The following is a 21198-nucleotide window of genomic DNA, read 5'->3' as shown; positions in this document are numbered from 1 at the left end:
CCCTCGGCAAATTCGCCTTTTCCGCGCTGGGTAGTTTGTTCACGCTGATTTCACGGACTGATAGATAATAAGGGGTCTGATGGGTCGCGTTGATCTTGTCGCATTTTTCTTTGTGCCGGAGAAGATGACGTACTGTTTAAGCAATTAGTTAGAAATGTGCTTTGGTAACGGTAGCGACGATTAGCTCGGGTGTAATCTTCTGTTAAAGTAATGACGGGTTCTCTTTATTTTTTAAAGGGCTCGCCAACTTTGCACGTGGACGCTCGATGTTTTGTGTTTTGCAGGCGATGAAGATTTCAGAAATAGCTGAGTAATGATCATCGAGGAAATAGATATATATGATATATATATATATATATATATATATATATATATAAATAGGAATATCTGAAGTTTCGTTAAATACGGCTTGTATACACAAACATGTAAATATTAATTGCAATTATTTACCAATAAGAAACTTATGTACTATAGGAATATAGAGTAATTAAAACTTAAATATAGAACTACTACCACATAGTTCGATTAAACTGATATCTACTGATTAAATCGATATGAACAGTGTCGTGGAAAAAATTCCACTGAATAAATTTACATTAACTATCTATTAGAGAAACAGCATTTTAAAGAATTTGAATTAATTACAACTATATAATTATTAATCATATTCTTACGCAGAATATTGTTCAAAGTTACTTTATTGTATTCTATTAGATATCCGGAACAATATTCTATTTGCAAATTTTTCCACATCTCTGTACTTCCATTATCTGTCCACTTATTTTTGCTCAAGACTGTATATTAACTCTGAAAATATTAGTAGATATTGCAATAGCTTCCACGTTGGATAAAGATCACTAGGAGAGTGCATCGGCTAATGGAAGAGGAAGGATTCTTCCTGGGCACTGGAGGTCGAGTTAAATCGAGTGTCTGGCGATGACTTATCGATCGAGCTCCGATGATCGGCGACAGGTTATTGTTCCACGGTGTGGGCAGAGTCGCGAGCCACGAGAGCGTCTTGTGGGTCGCGTCGCGCGATTTGTCATCGTTCTCGTCCTCTTCCCCGCTTTCCAACTGAAAAACACGGGACAGGGATGATGCTCGATTAATCACGATCGATCGCCCTTACGAGGAACGGAAACGAATATTCATCGGGGGATAAAATAGACGCGGATGCTAGTCCGTAGTCATGAGCTTTTGCCATGTGTCTTTATTGGTATTGAATTTGCGGAAGGTTTTCAGTCAGGAGCGTACCACTCGTTTTAGCCATTTGCCATTTAGGCGGTGAGCTATTGTTGGTGGATGTGTTGCGCAAACTTTGAAATGGGACTTTTGAGACACTGTCGATGATATAAAAATTTTGACCGAATGGAGACAGTATGGAGATCGGTATTCGAATGTTGAGCAGTATTTAATGCAATTAACGAATAATGATTAAAATCATTTTGTTAATTTTCTTGTTTTAATGCTACCTTATGATTAAACGGGATGATTTTAATTTGACGTAACTGAAAATAAAGACAAACATAAATGCAGAATTACGTATAATCATTGGAAAGACAGGAAATGAACAGAAGTTTAAGTTACAATGTCAATATTTGTAAGATGAATAGCAGGTGATTGCACCTCCTCGTCGCTTTCGCCATCGATTGAGTATTTGAAGCTTCCTTGATCGTAAAGATTATTCGAAATTCCCACATCTTCGGCCGCAAGCCACCTTCTTTCGTAGTAACTTCCGACTTGTAGCCAGCGTTATCAAGATCCAAGATGATATCGATACGGTACGGTGAGAAAGGAGTCATACATCTTACCAGTAACAGTTAGAAAAAATCTGCTGCTAAAATCATGTTTTCCTATCAAACGCCTGAAACCCATAAGAAGAAGATAAAGCAAAAGTGTCTAACGAAATTCTTCACATTTTACTCATACTCAATTATCCACCAAGCTAATACCAATTAACCGAGTATATTGAGAAAAAGAAAAACATTAATCAATCGATTTATCGATTACCATTATTCCGTTTCTTGAAAAATGACCAAGGTGATTTTACTTAGATTCTCGAGAATTCTCGTATGACGTTGTAATAACTTCTTGTCATAAAAATCAATCACTGTTTCATAGTTTTAACATACCAATATGGGTATAATGATACATTGTGAAACTGATAATATCTTGGAGAATAGGACACTTACCGGATTTCTACGTTCGGTATATTTTTCGAAGGAAACATTTAGTAAGAGATGGAAATGAAATGAAATAAAGTAAAAATAGAAATTAAATAAATAATCAGACAAATCTGTTTTCTTTCTAGTAAGCGTTTGAAACCTCGGTCGAAGTGTATTTCGATTAATATTCGAGAGAAAGACAAATCACGAGTATGTTATTTTTAAAATATCTTATAATCTCAGTTACAAGTGACAAACAACAAATGTTTCTAAATTTTATCAAGATGCTTCAAAGTACAGCGATATAGCTTTAGTGGAAACGCGAACTTATCTTCAACGCGAGTTCATCTTCTGGCTGATTTAGTACTAGTCATTTTTCACTACATATTACTCAGTTAACAAAACGATAAATTTTCCATTCCAATCTCGAAATTGTTAGAACGAATGATCGACACGATGACAACGAAATCTTCGCGAGTAATCTTCCACTAAATGATCGAGCCAACTGGAATCGATTTCTTCGTCTGTCAACGTAACCAAACCATCATCGCTCTCGTCCTTTCTTTTTCTCGTATTTTGAGATCATCCTCGAGGAGATCGACAATCGAATGAAATTAATGCTGCTTGACAAGCAGCTTGTCATCGATGTCGATGTTCGATGATAAGAGATTCTCGCGACTGGTCGATCGAAATTGGCTGATAATTAAACACTCGCGGCTCGAGCGATAATTAAATACTAATTATTCTTTTCCTCTCTTTTCCTTCGCTCGATCTTCGACGCGGCATTTTTCATCCGTTGAGTCATATTTACTTAGCATAGAAATTAACGCATTACATAAATGGGTGAACATAATCGACGATACATAAGCAAAAGAAGAAGAAGATGAAGTGTATGGCGCAAATCAAAGACAGAGAAAGATAGGCGAAGGGGAGGAAAGGAGAAAACTTATTTGCCAGATAATCTCGTTGTGAAAGACAAACGTTTTTAACGTGGTAAGAATGAAGCTGTCAACGAGGTTTGTCAAATAAACATCTTTACAAACCGCGTCGAGTGGCCGTGGAAATGCACGCTTGATTTACGTCCTTGTTTTCTGAATATGGCGTGAGTTAATGTATAAGTGTTTTATTCTGCGTTGAGTACTATTATAGATATAGCGGAGATTCGCTCGTCTTATTTTGTTTCTTCTCTTTTTTATTGGGATATTTTATTTTCCATACTTTCCAATTTTATTCTTTATGCTACCGAACGTATGCAAAGGTCTTTAATATGGAGAAATTGGAGATTTTATTATGCATATTGTTTTGATATGTTATCTTTATAATTTTTTATTTTCTTAAATATTAAACACTTTGACAGATTTTCGAAATGGGAACATTTTGAATCATCATTCTTTTAAAGGGATTTTCTCCTGTCTCTACGTTCCATTTGATTTCTGCTTTAGATAAAAGATCTCTGTCAAGGTTAATTTTTTAAATGCGCAAATAAAAGTGATGATGCGATGTACAATATTTTTAAAAGTTCTTTCATTCAGGGATATTAATATAGAATCACATAATTTCTTTTTTGTACCTTGGAAAAGTAAACGGATTAATTGCATGGATTAAAAGGCTACCTACATACGATGACATAAAAGCTTTTTGTTGCTACCTTATACCGAAGACTCAAATAAAATTCCATTTTAAGTGGAATCCTATAATTTTTTCTTATGTGAGGTAATTAGGTGGAATATTCCTAGGCAAATCTTACTTAAATCACAAATAATTTAGTTATGGAGGCTCTAAAGTTGCAAGACGAAAACGTATTAATGTCAGAGGTCAGGAAATAAGATGATCTAAACAGCGCGCGATTATATGTCAGAGAATTCATCTTTCTATTTTCTACAAGGACATACGAAGGAGACTTGCGATCCATCACTATTACAGAAGAAAAGGTTCTTCTTCGTTTTCAGGATCCCGAAAGGGCAAAGGTAGTGGGGAAAAATTTTTGTTTAATTACGTAGAATTTTATTCTTGACCTATTCTGTAGAAGGGATTTAAAGAATTATCCTCCCTGTCATAACTTTTTAAGTATCATTATTATTTCTGCTAATAGTACTTCTTTCATTTCCCGCTATAAGAATTATAATAATATCATAATTTTACTATTAAGACCTCGAAAGGGCAAAGGTAATGGAGAATAATTTTTGTTTCGTTATGCAGAATTTCTTCTCGGACTTTTTCTTCAACAAAGTTTATATAATTATTCCTTTCGTTTGTTCTTTCGTCTCTGCTCTAAGAATCATAATAGCATGGTAATTTTATTACGATTATCGTTACTTCTTCTATTATCCTTAGTACTATTCCACGCCTACTATCGTTACTTTTTTTTGCTCTTTCCATTAGTTTTATTACTGTGAATATTTTTATTACGTCTGATATTGCTATGAATATTGCTGTCACTTTTACCACAGCTAACACTATCGCCTTTATTACTATACCACCGTCATCGCAACTTCAATTACTGTTATTAATATTACTGTCATCAACCTAATCTCATACTCTACCGCCGTTGCTAGTCCTCCTCATCTTTTATTATTTTTCTTACCATTATCACTATCGCTGCTAACACCCTGCTATCATTACGATTTTCATTATGTCTACCGCTATAATTTCTGCCACTCTGATCGTCATTAACATTAGCCTTTATCACTGCTAATATTATTAGGATTTCTTTCTCTTCTCACAATGGCTGTAATCTACTAAAATCTAGTCTCATAGAACAGGAATTGCTTGATTGCGCTAGAAAATAAAGTTTCTTTAAGAATTCTACTTGCGAAAAATTTGTTTCATCCACTAATTAACATAAAAGTAAAATGAACTTGAGAAAAGCTAGAAAAAATGAACTTATCGTATCTTTCCCTTGTAACGTTCGCATTGCAAGCATTCGTCAAGTCAAGTTCTGTGTATAATATCTTGCTTCAATAAAATAAAGATTTGAAGGGACAGAAGGGGTGGAATTTCGTTTTGGTTATTAATGAGCCGCATCGTCTACGAAGGTTTGACCCACCTAAAATGCGTGTCAAACTTTCACAACTCCTTCCAATCAACTTCTAACTTCGCAATCGTTAATTCAGCCAAAACAGAAAAAACGTCACACGAGATTAATTCACGAAGAAATGAATCAAAGTCGGCTGTAATGAAGTTTTCGTCTTCGCGACCTTGACACCGGAGGTTCCAACATTAGCGTGTGTACATTTAACGTTTCGTCGCGTTAGACGACGAGAACGCGGACGAAACGTGGATCGATAGATCGTTAGACGTTTGGCAGGCACGAGGACGAACAGACACTTCAAGGCTTCATGTTCCACGATGATTATCATCCGCGCGGATGACGTCACTTTTGCTGACCTCGGCCATCCCGACGTTTTGTAATTCCGATTTCAATAAAATACCACGACACGGCGCGTTTTATCGTCTGCCGTGCTTTAACCGCGCTGGAAAACATCGTTCCCAGAGGCTATGTCACCGGTGGCAAAGTCGTCAAAAGCATTCGTTATCGATATCGTAAAATTTTGGACGCCTCCTTCGGGGTTTTAATATTGCTTCGTGATCGTAGACACGACGATTTTGTTTAGCCGTTAGCCGTTTTTAATCTGTTATTAGCGATTCGCCTGCTGAGCTCTCATCTTTGATAAAACGCATAAGTAGAATAATAAACTTTGAGGAAAAATTAATATGTTAATACCTTGGTTTTTATATGATTGTGATTGTAAGGTAGAGTTCGATTTGTAGAAAAATTTTATCAACCAATTGATTGGTCAATTTATTTATGTTGATTATTTATGTTGATGATTGATTATTGTCGCAAAAAGGGCTGGAGGTGTACGCCATAATTACGTATCGGATGATTTTTAATTTTGAAACTAATATTTGAAAATTAACTAATTTGTCATAAAAAGTTGTCATAAATTTTGAACAACATAAATCACATCAGGTCTATTAAGAAATATTCAGTAATTGCGTCCAGCTAACAACTCCAAATACGTCACGGACCAAACCGGTACAGATACAAGACAATTAAACAATTGCTACGAGCCCTATGAATAAAACATGGAACAGTCGCATTAACTTGCTTGCCATATCGTTCGGTAATTCCAAAAATGTCACAGAACAAATCAATAAAGTGATAGAGAAGATAATTAAAACCGCGCAACATGACAATCTCATCAATAACAGAGTTCTATCAAATCCACAAACCCAGTCCTTCGACGCCCATAAAATCCGATAGATTCATGATACTCATTAGAAATTTCCTAGAATCGCAAGAATCTCATTAGAAGATCCGACAAGAGAGTGGAGCTGGAATTAGACTTACTAGAAGTCGTAGGTATCGAGGCAAAACCCAATTAAGTCGTTGCCGTGACGACCAAATAAGATCAGAACTAAATGGAGACATCTCTCGAATGAAATTCAATGAAATCACAGTTGCACACAGGTTTTGATTCGATTGAGACGTTTCTGTTAGCGAAAACCTCCAGCTTTCCGGAATCTCGTGATCGAACCGAGACTATTTTCCCTTTTCGAGGCGTCGTGACAGCTCGTTACCAATCGATACAGGAACCGTGATTAACGAGCGCATGTGACAGCGATTCGCTGGCGATTTGTCATTGAATTTAATGAAACGAGAAGGAGAAAGATTCGCAGAACGTTTGCATTCTCAGCTGCATCACAGGTGTCCATCGTCTTCTTTAAGCTGCAAATTTCGAGGCTGATTCGGGGAATCACTCGAGGCGTTTTCGCACACTTCCTGGTGCGATCAAGGACGAATACCGCCGTTTCGTGAAACCATCACGAAACGAGGCACGGTTTAATCGTACTGAAATGAACGTAACATTGCTCACGTAGGATGGAGGATTGCGAAACTCGACGAAAATTCGCGTCATTGGCGTTATTACGACAGATGGGAGCGTATTTGATCTCCCAAGGCAGATGATCTGTTCGGCGTTTCCTAATGCGTGGCCTCTGCCGTGTTTGATGGGACTTTGCTCGAGGAAGTGGTCTGTCACGCTTGCCAGTTTGTGCACGACGACTGTGAAAATAAAGATTGACCGATGGGGTTCAAGGGTCGAGGAGTCGATGATCCTCTGGCAGGTTCTAATTCGTTCCTTAAAACCAGCGTGAAAATGGAATCGACTATCGAAATGTTTCTTTGTTTGCCTTGTTTCTTCTGCAGGACTCTCGTACACAATAATTTTTCAATTAATTGTATTGCATATGTATATAATCGTTTGCAATTTTATAATTTTTCGGCTAATGGAATGATCGGATAACATGTAAAATTAATTGGAAAATGCATTTAATACGTACATTGTAAAATAAAACTTCGTTTTATCACGAACCTTGTCGATGTTATTCGATGATATCTATTAATATTGGTTACTCGTAATTTGTTATTTTCAATAATTTTTCTCGCTAAAAATATCATTTTTTATCTTCTAGAATTTACTCCTCAGTAGAGAACCTACTCCAAATCCTTTTAACTCGACCTCCAAATCCAAAGCATCCCAATTTTATCTTAACGATAATTTAAAGAGCTATCAAAGCCTAAACCACATCAATCTAGCCAGTTTCTATTTCAATTCTTCTTATGCACCGCAACGCAGCCAAGACACCATCGATATCCCGTGTGGACGATAAATCCTGCAACCCGTATCCCTTTAAAAACCCACTCCAGACAAAGAATATACCACAGCGGTGCATTCCAGCAGCGTCAAGGAAAGAATCGTGCTTATCAGATCGCATTCAACGTCCGATGACAAACGTCCGCCAAGTCGAGCCAAGCGAACCAAAACCAACGAAACAGCAGAGAAAACGACTCTCTGGTCTTCTTCACTGACGAAGAATTCCGTAGCCTCTCGCGGTGAAACGGTCGTCTTCTCGTTCCGGATCGCTCATCCTTGCAAGGACGTTCGCGTCCCTCTCCATGGCGGCTCGACTCGACCGTAATTGCTGCCGTTTAATAGCGCATAATCGTTACTAATCGACCGCGAACGCGATTGCGGCATCCGCCGCTTTATTATTACGACAGCCAGAGGATAAGGTCCCCTTGTTCATTTGTTACGGGCTGATTGTGTCGAGGCTCGCAATGGCCACATACCAAACGCACCATCTTCTTCGTCTGTTCGTCTGTATGTAGTGATCTGGAACATCTGGACTCACATATAAGGCGTTTCCTATTTTTCTAAACTCACCAGGTTGTAGCAGGATAATGTACAAGTAAAAATAAAGAAAAGTAAGTTATACGCTTTATTTCAAAAGCTAATATCAAATAGAGCGTGAAATAGATATGTGCGCAGGAAGAAAAAGTTTGTTATCGCAATATATAATGGCAAGAAAAATATAGTTTGTTAGAAACAAAAGGGAAATTACTGAAATTACGAAAATTTCTTACGCTACTGGATACTTCAAAGAATTTATTAGTCAAATTCAGATTCTAATAACCTAACGTGTCAACCACCATAATTGTCATCGATTATTCACGTTTACTAGATTTTGTAAATTTCATGGACTAAAAGGTTTTCAACAATGTGAATGACTTGGATAACATTGTCAAAAAGGAGTGCGTAAATACATTGGATTATATTGCAATAGATAAAGTATTATGTTATGTATTATACTGATACTGTAAATGTAATATGTAATAACATAATAAATAATATATAATATAATATTTTGTCCATTGCAATACAACTCAATATGATGTATTTACGCACTTCTTTCTGACAATGTTATCCAAATATTTTTTCACTTACAGCATCTACGATATAAATATAGTACGTAATATAATATTTTATCCACATAGCAATAGCTGCCAGGGCAAATATATAAAATTCGTATGGCAGTCTTGTTAAATACTACTATAGAAAGCAACTTTTGTTTACCATCCAGTGTTCGCTGCATCTTCTGTTCTATCGACTGTGCTGGCTTCAACTGGAGCCACCAATGGTGAACCAGTGGAAACCGTGCAAAAATCTATATCAATTAATTTTCTCACGGCGGGGCGTGACTGCCGCTCGTGACTCGTTGCACCAAGGACCTGGCCTTCGAGCTATCGTCTGCCTTAATTCCCGCCGCCATTGCGCGACATCGCGGCATTCTTTCTTTCTCTTTCTCTCTCTATATTTCTCTTTGTGTCGTCTCTGTGTATACCTGTTCCCTTATGGTGAGAAAGAAGATTCTCGTAGCCCTTCAGGGACGTTTGTTCGAAGCTTCAGTCTCCTTCTTTTCAGTTTCTTTCTACGCTAAGGCTATCTTTTGACGTGCCATGGCCAGTTCAACCTTCCGCGCCACCGACTGCTCTCAATGGGGTGTCGCGTGTTTTTACAGTACAGCGTTCGAGGGATACCGCGACTGAATCCTACGAATGGAAGGAACGACCTTGAAGATTTGCGGGAATTCGTTCGTTCAAGAGGGACACGCTGGAGGAAACTGTCGCGCGCTGTGTGTTGATTTTATGGCGATTACGGTGGTGGATGTAGGGCTTTCACAGTACTCGTTTAACTTGAGCGATGCTGACTTGGAAGTTGTCGGTGTTTAAAAAACTGTTCCGGAAATTTTTAGTCGAATTATTTTCACTTTTAGACTAGAAACTTAAAATTAATTGTCAAATTTTTCAGCTATATCAATATTTTCAGCTATTATCTGAAGAATATCCACGATATTCTTCCGAAAATTTTACGATCCAAGAATCAAATTCTTATTAAATAATCTAAAAAATTACAAAACTAATTTTTTTTACTTAATTACTTCATTTCTGATAATTCTTCCCTCATTGCCACAACTATGTAACTTTCCTCAGTTCACCAAACACCAAAATTTGCATGAATAAATTGCACGCGATACTAACAGTTATCCCTCTACATTCTCCAAAAAATTCAACGAATCGAGTATCATTTTGCAATTTAATTTCCAAAATTCCAAAACGAAACGATTCCTCGCGATTCGATTACAGTGCTCCATCCTTTTCCCTAAACCCTGGAACCAAGCTTCTCCAGTTCACCAAACATCAAAACCTCAACTCCGTGTGTAACATAAATCAGCAGTTGGTTTCCTCCTACATTTTTCCAAAAATTCAGCGTACCGAGGACCAGCATTCGGACAAATTGGCCGAGCAATTACCAGCAACACATAACTCGTCAGCCGCCTGGAACATCAATCGAAGAAACGAGCGAGCAGAGGGCTGGCTACGAATGCATTTCTCACGATCCGCGTTGCGTCCAACAGCGGGTGTCCGGTATCTGTCGGCTGTGGAGCTCGTCGTGCACAGCAAAGCGAGCGAAAGGTTCGATTTTTCCCTCGGCTTGGACTAGGCCACGGTGGTTCGTGGTAACGGAAGGCGGGCCCGTTCTCCTCGCTCTGACGACTCAATCGCGGTTCCAAGCCAACGAAGAAAATGATGAAGGCCGCCGATAAAATTCATGAGCCGCTCGCGGGGCCCCGAAGTAAGAGAGCACGCGAGCGATTAGCATAAAGGAGTCTCATTAGCAGCGGCACTCGCCGAAATGTCAATGCCTAGGCCGTCTCTCGACGTCCACCCGGAACCGTGTGTAACGTCCCTATGGCGTTCCAACGGAAAAGGGCCCCGTTCGTGGCCACTCGAACGAGTAATCGACGAAGACCATCGTCCCGGTCCCGTCTTCCGACGTGCAGCGCACGGAACCTACATAATCGCGGCAACCTTTGCTCTTCGCGCGAATTCCCATTCCACGGATGCTTCTTTCTATGATTTTAGATCGGCATTCAGATTGATGGGCCTGATTGCATGAGATTGGAGCTTATTGAACGATGAACGAAGCTGATGCAGTGATTCAAAGAATACTTGTGATTTGGGGTGTTTGGTAGAGAGTGGAGGAGGATATGGTTGTCGACGAGTTCTGAGACGAGTTGCTCGGTAGCTACGCTGATAGAGAGGGGTAAATTGAAATGCAGCGGAGAACGATGATTACTGGTGTAATGTTTCAAATTTACATTGATTGCGATTATTCGTACTATCTTTTTCTGATAAATAAATTGGTGAAAGAGAGTTGTTTTTTGATATGTAGAATATTAATTATGTATTTAAGTAATGAAATCGAGGAGTTCATAAAATGTGAAGTTGATCGCTTTGCCTCTTAAGAGGCGCATACGGGAATTGAGGTTATTTCGTACATTATTTGAAGGCCGTATTACCGAAACAGGAAACAAGCATAAAAAGGCGAAATACATGTGAAAGGAAATAATAATATCGAGAAGTGGTAAAAAAGCGAAATGTCCCTTGGTTAAAGAAATTCTGCCACCTGAAAAGGTCACCGGGCGAAGCTGCACTGGTGGAATAACCCGTTTCCGTTCCGCGTGTCGAAGAGAGCGCATGCATGCGGCCGCGCGCGCGTTCATAGCGATGTTCGAGGGTGAAAAAGTCACGCGAGTACCGTAACAATGAGTCGTCATGGGAAAAGGTGGCCTTAAGACGGCGTCGAATGGACACTAATCGCAAATACCCGGCGGCGTAATCCTGATGAGGCTGTTGTTTGATTCATCGCCGTAGCCGGCACGTTGCTCGCCTCTCGCCGAACGATCGAACCTTTGTCCTCTGTCCCAGTTAATTTTACATAATTCATAATCTAAATTGCCGTTCACCGTAGCCATCGTGCGATCCACGTGAACGTTCGTCCGATGTTGCAGGAAGTTCCAGGATGTTTAATGTTGAAAAGAAAGGATAATCGTTGAATTGGAAGGTATTATATGTGGGAAAAAAGTTCTTGACTTTGTGTTTTCTGATCTGCCGCACTGTATGCTTCAGCTGAGATAGCTGACCGGTCTTTAGAATGTTTATGTCGTCGAGGTTGAGTTATTTGAATACGATGTCGTTTGTCATTTTGTTCCTGACTACAAATATTAAAAAAGTATCCGAATATTTAAGTATTTACATTGGGTGCAAGTTGTATTTCCCTTAAATATTTAAATATCTTTATCTTTGTAGATATATCATTTTAAAGTAGAGAATTTCGTTTTATATGTATTCTGTGTAAAATCTAGCGAACCATAAATCCTTAAAAGTTGAATGTTTCATAAGATACGACTTAATACTATGACAGCTTTTAAAGTGCGTATTCTCGTGAGTATCGTTGAGTTATTTGCTGTCTTTTGTATTATTTCGTTTGGTAGAAACGGATTTAGAAAAATAGAAAGAAGAAGAATGGCGAGCGTAATATAAAGTTGTATCGATTAGCATAATATAATTAGCTACCGTGAAGGAACAAGCTCCAGCATACAGCCTGGAGGAATTATCGGTGAAGATAATGGATAGTTAGTTACAACAATATAACGATGTAATATAAATGTATCGCGTAATTAGCTATAGCAAGAAGTTGTTAAAAGAGGCATTGTATACATGTAGCTATCGCAGCTTGATAATACCAACTAGCTCCGCAAAAAATTCAATTACTTTCTGCTCATAAACAACTCAAGCTGAACGTTAAAAAAGGAACAAATTGAAAACTTCGATACTTCGTTTGCCATATTTTAAACGCAAGTAGAGCTACTCCTTCACAAAACGAAGATGAATTATTAACTTTTGCAATCCTTCAGATTTTAAATTAAAAGTTATCTAGCCTACTAAAAAGGAATTGCATATTAATAACTATAATTATCAGTAAAATAAAGTGTCAAGGTATTTTACCTAATCATGTTAAAAAATATAAACGATTTACCTATTTATTATTACAAGAGTGAACATAATAATATACGTTTACTAAATATTTATATACAGGGTGGTTGGTAACTGGTGGTACAAGCGGAAAGGGGGCGATTCTACGCGAAAAAAGAAGTCGAAAATATAGAATAAAAATTTTTCGTTCGAGGCTTTGTTTTCGAGAAAATCGACTTTGAATTTTCGCACGGTACGCGTGCACTTTATCACGTCTTGTTATAACGGACCTCACTGTAGATCGTTGTCTCGATGGAAAAATTAAAAAAAAATATTTTTTCTATATTTTCGACTTCTTTTTTCGCGTAGAATCACCCCCTTTCCGCTTGTACCACCAGTTACCAACCACCCTGTATATTTGTCGTAAATACCTTGTAATTTCTGTATACATCTCTGAATTCAATTCAAATTTTACCAATATGAACATGGCAGTCCTGTCTCATTAAATGTTAATGAATTTTTGAAATGTTTTACCTAGCACATACTTGGACTTAACATTTTTCTATAGTATAGATTACGGACATACAAGTTCTTATAGTAAATGTTCGAATACTTTCATTAGGCAGCGTATATATCAGGATTCGTCCATGATTCGTCAAACAGCGTGATGCGTCAATATTATTGAGAATTAACCCTACCTTTCTGCGGTAACACAGCGGCGGCAACGATCGTCGCAGGAGTCCTGGGTTTCAAGCTTATTTTTATTATCGCCTGCCGCGACACCCGCATATCCGGCGGCGCGCGGTCGTTCTTTCGTTTCGTTCGGATAATCCCCCTTTTCTCGGCGATTCAGTCGGCGAGATTCCCTACGTACCACGGCGGGAGCCCCGACCAGGCTATAATGACGCGAGATTTCCGATAATTTAACAATGTTCTTGTTATTGCAGGCGCTGGCGTCGCCGGCAGCGATCGTTCGATTGCCTATCGCGGAAATTCCAGCGTCTACGCTCTTGCGGGTGTACAAGAAAATGCAGCTGCGTGGGAAGAAGTGTATATTTTTCCGTGGGTACAGAAGATACGTGAGTGTTTAATTATGTGAGCAGAATGAAATTTTGACACGTCCGATTACGATCGAGAAAAAATTATGGTTAGACTTACAATCAAATTATAATATAAATTTAATATATATATTTATTATATATAAATATGCAAATATATTATATATTATATATAAAATTATTTAAAATGAAATTATAATTAGAATGCGGATTTTTATGCATTTATGCAAAATTTAAAGTCTATATAATGTGGAAAAATATATAAAGCATCTAAATCATATTCTCAAATCATCATATCATAAATCTATCATAGCCTCAAAGATAAGTATGTGTTAAAAATCCTCAGTCTAAGCTTGGAATTGAGATAGAAGGTTTAGAAATATTATTTTTATCATCTTTTTATTTACACCAATATGTATTCAATGAAGGGCGTACGTGTACAGTATGGAATTTTCTTTTGCAATTTCGAAAATTCCTAGCTACTATTCAGCTTCTAATTAAGCGGTGAGGCATTAAGTGATGTATCATTGATAGAAGCAATAAAATCCTCGCAATTTAGAAAATGCTTCTGCTCTTAGCCACAATCAGATTCGTTCTCATCAGCTTTTGTAATTAGTGATAATATATGCACGACTGATACAACTGAATACATGAACAGTTACTTTAATTCTTTAATTATCTTATCTACGCCTTGTTTAGACTTGTTCCTAATTAGACATTGATACATCGATAGCATGAAGTATTCGAACTGTTATGTTTCATTATAGGAACGCTACTTTTGCTTAACCTTGTTTGATCAATCGAATAAAATGTCTGAAGAATCGTGTTCGTTTGCTTATTTTATTTGATTGCAATCTTAAGAATGTAGCTACTGTTCTACTTTGTTGGCAAAAAGTGTAGAAGCATCACTTTTGCAATACTTTCAATATAGTTTTCAAGTAAATACTGTTTGATGGGAGATAAATATTGAAAAATACTTACGATACATTGAAAGAATATTTTAATAACAGGAATAAAAAGAAAGTAAATGACTTATAAGAAGTGAATAAATCGTTGGAAAATTGCTACACATATAAGTTATAATGAACATTACATTAAATTTAAATTGATACAGACTTCGTTAAAGTAGTTAATTTCTTTCCTTTAGATAAGGAGAAGCTTCGCAACTTTTCGATCAATTTAAGTGAATCTAAAAGGCAATCGTTCTCATAAATCAATTTTCTCGCAAAATAGAAAGCACCTTATACTATTCTATAAAAATCTCATAAAATCAATTTTTAGTTGGAGAAATATCGTTGGAAGAATAGTAGAAGAAATCAACTATACAACTGATTCACTGACACGATAAAAACATACCAACTCAGCATCCGCGTAAATCAACGAATCGCCCGTGAATGACGATTATCCAACTCTACCATCATTCCCAATGACTCAAACTCGCAATTTCCTTAGCAATCGATCACCACGGGATTGATGGCATTCCACAACCAGCAGATCTAAACAAAATAAATTCGTGCACCTTTACACCCAACATACGCGCATGTCATCGCTATAAACGAGAGACTCGCGATCACGATTTATTCGCGATTGCGCGTCTTTCGAAGAAAGGGTTAAGGTCGACGCTGTTGGAATGTATCGTAATCGTAGAAATATTCGCGCCGTTATTGTTACGTCATCGATATGCGAAATTCTGTGCCGGTAACATTTGCTGATACAATCGAACGATTCTCTTCTCTGTGAATTGTGAAGCATGCCACGGCGAATTCTTGCTACAGCATTCGAAACTTGCTGCGATCGAATTAAATCTCGACTCGTGTGGTCGCGTTCTGCTTATCCACGGAACTCGGAAATTCCTCAATGTTTGGATGTCTTGAGATTCCTCTCGTGAATTCTTGGAAAATTCTTTTAGTAAATTAGTAGTCGCAAGAGAGGATTGATCGATATTAGTTTCTTTAAGCTTATTTGTTTTTTGGAAAAGAATCTGAACATTTGTTTTTTTCTTTGGAGATTGTTACAACTGAATAGTGCAATATGCACCATTTTTTTGAAACGTTTTGTTTTAACAAGAGAAATTACTGAAATATGTTGTTTTAATTTTATTTATATAGCGTTTTATAGTATTTCTGCATTTTATCATTTTAAGGAAATTGCTGTTTTTTAATGAGATTATATTAAGTTATGAGATTATGTAGTAAATATTATATTTAACCTGAGTGAAGTTAATATAAACTTCACTAGAAATGGAAAAGAAAGAGTCACAATGAATGAAAATTTTAAATAATCAAAAGTATTTATACGTTAGATTCAATTTTCGAAAATTAAATAAATTTAGTTGATATCTGCATCTAAATATGCCAATGTTTCGGCGTCAGTTTGGAATGCTTCCAGATCTTAAACAACACGAATACCAAGAAAAAGGAACAAATAAAAGGGAGAGAGGAACGAAGGTGTAAGAAGTTTCGATTTTCTCGGCGCGCATTGAATCACAGTTAAATCAAGGGACGAGTAAATAGCCGATGCGGCGGGGCCCGCGTAGCAGGTCGGTGTTGATCCACTGATCCTTGGACAGGACCTCCAAGCGCGTTGGATTCCCTGCACGCGATCCCTCGCAGCGATGCGCCGCGTAACGTGTCGTTCGCTCGCGCCCTTCTCTTCTTTCGCTTCCACGAAAGACGAACATATGTAAGTTTAACGATCCGATAAACGTCACCGAGATAAACGCGGCTATTTTGGTTGGCCGTCCAGTTGTCTCGCATTTGCATTTGTTTCATAGGACCAAAGGAAAAGAAATCGAATGAGCACGATCGTCATTTAGATCTAAATTGTAATTTTCATAGATTACCACGATAATTACAACCAAAGCTAACGCGTGAATCTACTTGGTACAATGGCTCACGTAAGTATTGGAATACTTACCTCAGACAATTTTCATATGTTTTATAAGAACTATAATTACTGGATACGAAATAGATTTTTCGAATAAGAATAATAGGTTGTAAGTTTAAAATAAGCACGGTAAAAGGATGTTTTCCAAAATAATTCAGCTCAAGAGGTAAAATATGAATTTGTATAGACCGGTTTTATTTATGACATGAACTCACTGCCAACCTACTTTCAAAAAATAAGAAATAAATTTAGAACCATGGTTTCGCATCAATCCACGATCCAGTTTCTATTTATTTTAAGCTTTTATTATTTTGAGGGGCTAAAATAAATATTTAACTAGTAAAATGGATCGTATTAATGCATCTTCGGAAAATAGAACACTGGATACGTCCTCCTCAATCATCAAGTGCCTTCTCTTCGACGTCTAAACTTGTCCTCCTCGAAAGTTAAACGTGTAAGCACTCTCGTGCTCATCTTGCACACAGTACAGAGACGAACAATGTCATAACATAAAATAAATACGTTATGAATTTTAAAATTATTCGACGTACAACAACCACGTATAATGCTTAAAGTTCAAGCACAGCTAATGGAGTTATAAGACTGAACGTTTATTACTAGATATCGCAAGACCTGTCAACATTACGAAATTCAAAAGTTTGGATTTACAAGGGGAGCAAATTGGAAATACTATAACAAATCACATTTTATCAATATCTAATTGGTTATTCGCGATTCCCTATTAAATTCAATATGGTAATTTACACTGGATGTATATATATTCTTTTTTAAGGGAAGTTATAGATGAACTATTCATCATCACGTTTAAAATCATCCTAGCTTGAGAATATCTTATACAGAATATGATTGCATGATTATCAAGTACCGCGAGTTCAAAGGTTGTCAGAGGCAGTTTTCCTTTATCTTGCAACCTCTTGCTACGTTGCATATTGCTGTCTTCCGTACTTTCATTCTCCTCCTTTTACTTAGAACTATTACATTATATTATACACCATAGCGTGGTATAGAACGAGCGTAAAGCTTTGTCCTCAGTGAAGTTGAAAGTGAAAAAATAACTGGTAAAAAAAAGAAGAAGAACCAAGTTGAATGCATGAATACAATATTTGTACAAAAAATATCTTTTAAGGAAGGAAAGGTATAATACACAAAAATGTACATTTATTTTATTTAACACAGACTACTAATACTATTTACTGCTGAACCAAATCATCCATAGTTTACTAATCATGCTCCAAAATTACTTCCATCGATGAACTAAAAATTTTGAACCATTATTTATAACATGCATACAACATTTATAAATAGCTGCCTTTGTAATTTCCAACAAATGATTCGGTTAAATTATCATCGTCGAATCGAGGTCTCCCTATCGAGGTTTTTCAATGTATTTCGTAATTTCTCAGACGTATTACATTACGGTGATATTCTAAAGCTCGCATATTCTAAAGAGCAGGCGAACCGTACGTGGATACCGTTAAATCAGCAATATCGTAACTGAAAAAAAATTAAAAGTCAGTGCATATTCATTGAATACGACGAAGTTTTACAGGAAGGGCCTTGCTTTATAGGCAGCAAGTGTCGATGTCGATCAGGGCCTCGTTGCGTGAACCTAATTTCCTTTGTGCGTAACAGCACAGTGTTCAGCTCGCCTACGCAACCGTGGGTGTTCGAAGTGTTGAATAATGCTTGTCCGGTGCACTCGTTACCACATACGCAGATATTCGGATAAGCACTCGGTAAGAAACGGCCTTGTACAAAGAGAGATTGAAATCTGTGAGCATCAATCTTTAGATGAGAGTTCTTGGTTTGTGGAAGATTTTTTATGTGACAGTACTTTGAGATTTTTGTTTTATCTTTAACATTTTGGTATTTTTTTTTTTTACAAAAAATGGCATATACTCTCGCTTAAAAAGAACTTAGATCTGTTTTAAAATATTCAAGCATTTTCTTATTAATTAATAATTGTATCGCACTTATCTTTTTTATACTAAAAAATCCAGTAGAATGAAAAGTCTCATTCTCGCGCAATTTCTCCAATAACCTGCAGCAAAGGATAAAATTAAAAAGAAAGATCAGAACTCCGATCCCCACGCCTCTCAATGATCCCTAGGTTCCTTCGTTACTGTCGTTCAAGTCCAAGAAACTAAGATTAAGGAAGAAAAGCAGATCTTCGATTGCTGCCTTCACCTTCAAATTCAAACGTCAATCAACATTTTTTCAAATTTGCAATTACATACATAAGTACGTCACCAATCAAGTTTTCTCGAATTCCACGAGATGAACGATCGAGGAGTATGGTTTGCTCGCGTCTACAATCCGTTTTCGAGAGGTCACGGTCGCGCGTGTTCTCCAAGCGGACGCTGCTCGCACGATGAGTTCTCGATGTATGTAAGGCGGATGGCACCAATAATGGATGAACAGCGGCGGCTTGTAAATCCTTGGCCAAGCAGCGGCGACTACTCCGCGCTGACACGGGAGACTTCAACGTGGCTCGTTCTTCTTTGCCATTCAACTTCAGCCCGACGACGCGACGCGGCCATAAGAGCGACCAGATCCAAGATAGAGGCGATCTACAACCCAACGGAATAGTAAACACTCGGCTAGACTGGGATCCTAGCTCGTCCGACTTTCTTCTTTCTGCCTACACAATTTTACCTATTTGTTTATTTATTTAAAGCCGTATCCGCCTCAGTTTAGATTAATGGCGACTATTAATCATTAAAATGTTTGCCATATATAATCCATATTTTCGTTAGATGAAACAGTTATACTAATTTTTCTAGTTGAAAAACTTCTTTTCTAATTTATATCAAATAATTTGTATATTCGTTTTATAGAAATGTCCTCTTCTCAGTAAACATTACTATCATTACTTTATTATTATTGTATTATTTATTTTAATCGATATCTTTTACCTTGAACGACTAAAATATTATATAATACTTAATATAAAACATCAGAGTTCCTATCTTAGAAAACATCGTTTAATATAAAATTAGTAATAAAATATAGGCAAATAAACGTACGGAAGAATAAGCTCGTAAACTTTCTAATTTCCGGAGAAAAAAATTCACAAATTCTTTAACTTTCCAGTTACTTCTCGGAGAATAGGTATCTCTCTAACCATACTTGAATACCCATTCTACCAATTTTCGTTCGATCGATAGCCAGGTTAAGTGAACTCGAATGTATAATCGGATGAATAACGCGACTGCAATGCGAAAGCAGAGGCAGAAGAAGAAGAAGAACAGGAAGGGACACAGTGGCAGAAAAGATCGAGTACAATCGGCGGCGGAGCGACAAGTGGCTGACGACTTTATTTTTAGTCGCGCCGCTGCAGCACCACCGCGATTATTTCGTTGGCAAAAAGCTGCCGTGATTATTGTCGAAATGCGGCAGGAACGTTATTGCGAGCGATTATCTCTTTGGGCGCGGTGACAATTTGCTTTCAAGCGCGCATCAATGCAGTTCTCGTTTGCGATATTGCGAAGGTAAATTTCTTTCGTTTCATAGAAATGTAATGTCTTTGATCAACGCCGAAAAACGGAATTTAAAAGATGGTATTGATACAATTTTGGAGACAATGCTCCATAGATAAAAAGAAAAAGTGGAAACCCTATTGCTTTTATATGCCTAGTGTTAAATTTATTTAATTAATTACTTAATTTTATTTTAATGTATTGAACTTTAATGTACATTTGTATCTTAGTATACCTTTATACCTTTATATCCTATATAACTTTAAAAATTACAAAATGCAATCTAAGATAAGTAATAATGCAGTAAGATAATCCAAACTATCGTGTCTCAATGCAAAGTCATGAGATTGATTGAATTTTAAATTTCTCATAAATATATAAATATCTGCAGTTTAATCATAATGTCGTCGATGAGAGAAGAGTCTGACGAAAGTATATAAATAAAGCTTTTACTATCGAATATATCGATTCCATGCACCGTTGCACTCGGGCAAGAATTTAATTCAATCAAAAAAGGCGTGGAACTGAATTCGATTGAAGGCAAGGATAAAGAGAAGAAAATTCATTTTGCCTGCATTCTAAGCCGCGCCATGTCCATCTCTGACAATCCTTCTTCCTTCTTCTGTCTCTCAGCTGACGCTTTCAGAAATATTTGCTGGCAATTACTCCCGAGGCCTTTAAGTGCCACGGAAGAAAGAGGAGCAAGAAAAGGAGCAAGGAATCCGCGTGCATAACGTCGACAAGATTTATTGTCACGCGACCAGATTACGAGATTCCGGTCCACGGAATACATCGAATGCCCCGTTAACGTTGGCCAAAAAACAGCCGTAAAAATTCTTCTGTTCTTCCGTGTATTTGCTCATATACGATTTGTTTGCAATATCTATCAAGTCTAATTAACCGGAAAATTTGATTAAGGCGATCTT

Source organism: Bombus bifarius, unplaced genomic scaffold (assembly GCF_011952205.1).
Source record: "Bombus bifarius isolate JDL3187 unplaced genomic scaffold, Bbif_JDL3187 scf7180000008504, whole genome shotgun sequence".
NCBI lineage: Eukaryota > Metazoa > Arthropoda > Insecta > Hymenoptera > Apidae > Bombus > Bombus bifarius.
Note: the sequence above shows the minus strand (reverse complement) of the source record.